The sequence below is a fragment of the Bactrocera latifrons genome, unplaced genomic scaffold, assembly GCF_001853355.1.
Source record: "Bactrocera latifrons isolate USDA-ARS-PBARC rearing strain unplaced genomic scaffold, ASM185335v1 scaffold_21, whole genome shotgun sequence".
Lineage (NCBI taxonomy): Eukaryota > Metazoa > Arthropoda > Insecta > Diptera > Tephritidae > Bactrocera > Bactrocera latifrons.
Genome location: NW_017535630.1, coordinates 720,524 through 722,442, shown reverse-complemented (window position 1 = coordinate 722,442; position 1,919 = coordinate 720,524).

The following is a 1,919-nucleotide window of genomic DNA, read 5'->3' as shown; positions in this document are numbered from 1 at the left end:
TTATTTTTTAATTTAGCTAATTTTTTTTTAAATTATATTATGTTGCATTTAACTTAATTTTATTTCATTACAAATTTAGTACCGTTTTTATGGCATTTTTAAATTATTTAATTTATTTGCTTATTTTGTCGGTTAATTTGCAAATATTCCTTTCGCAATATTTCTTGGCCCGCAGCGATTCTCCTTCGTTAGTTAATTTTACAGTTTTACAATCACTTGCGAGTTACCATCTAAATGCCACCGCAAATCGCCAGCGGCATTAGTTATACAATTGTATCTGCACATAATATATACATACATATGTGTGGGTAGAATGCATGTGTGTGTGTGCTTGTGTGTATCGTTTGGCGTATTTAATATGCCACCCACTTAAGTTAAGAGCATAAATTATGCGCAGCATTTTAATTTTACTCTTTCCGTCCAGGCCAAAGACTAAAATATAGAAATAACATTAAATAATAACAATAATAATGGCGAAAGCAACAAAAAATGCCGGCGACAGCTAAGCCAAACAATGCGGAGCGCATGAAGGCTTGCGTTGGCAGCGGCGTGGACTAACAATGACACTCGCAGCAAGGCTTGCCAAGGCAGCAGCAGCGATAATAACAACAATAACCATAACGCCAACCATAACTAACCGCCGATTGCCAAGAGGCAAGCGCCAAACGCCAATGGCTAACTGCCGCCCGTTGACTGTCGACTAAAGCCAACAACAACAACAACAACAGTGACAGCAGTGTCGGTGGCAGCAAATGCAAATGACACCAACATGCTGCGAACGAAATTACCAACTTGCAACATTGTGACCACATTGCTCAATGTGGTAATTGCATTTTGTGAATTGTTGAAATTTTTATTCGAATTTCATTTTGACATTTTTATTCTAATTCCTCCATTATAACCAATAAATTTAAAATAACTCATTCTATTCTATTTTTCAACACACGCACATACACACACAAATTATGGTAAATGTGGCAAGGCGCTGGCGCTGACTCGGCTCACTAACCGCAGTTTTGTCTTACACCGAAATGCAAAAGCTTATAATTTGAGCCGCGAAAAGCAAAAACAACAAACACTTTTGTGCTCAAATTTATGCCATTTTTCTTTGCATTGGTGTTGTTGTAATAATAATTGCTCGCAGTTGTTGTCAACATTGGTGGGCGGGTGTCGCTGTGACTTTGAGCATTGCTTTGCATACATGCCCTGTAGGAAATTTTTGGAAGTCCTGCTAAAATGTTGTCTTTTGGTTTGTTTTTTCGTCCCACCCTTTCGTCGATTTTAGTGCTGCTTTTGACAGCGCAAAAAGGAGCTGCCTTTATGTCCGTTGAGGTTTATCAAAACTTCCGTCAAAATCGGGAAGGACCTCTCCGAGCCATTCGATACCAAACGAAATTTAAAGAGTGCGGCTACACTGGCTAGGCTAGGTAACGAAAACACCGCAGCTATGAAACTCCAGCTCGGAAACTATTCGACGTAGTACCCGACGGGGGAAGGAGAGGAAAAAGAAGACCTCCACTCTGTTGGAAAGACCAGGTGAAGAAGGACCGGGCTTAGCTTGGAATCTCCAATTGGCGCCACTTTACGAAAAGAGAAACGGCTGGCGCACCGTTGTTAACTTGGCTTTCTACGCCAGTAAACAAGAAGAAATGATAAATGGATTCAGAAGGATGAAGCTAGAAGACAACCAAAGAAATCGTGAAATCGTAACTTTCAGAGACGAAATTGTAGGCACCAAGTCCTAGCAAGAAAACAGGCCTCTGTGGGGGACCAACCTTTTATGTGTTACGGGGAAGATAAACCAGCCTATGCTGAAACAGATTGGTAAAAAAAACATGCCAATAGTTATTTGGTAATGGAATTTTACCTGAAAAATTACCATTCGAGTTTCAGTAGGCGTTGAAACAGACTAAATTCGT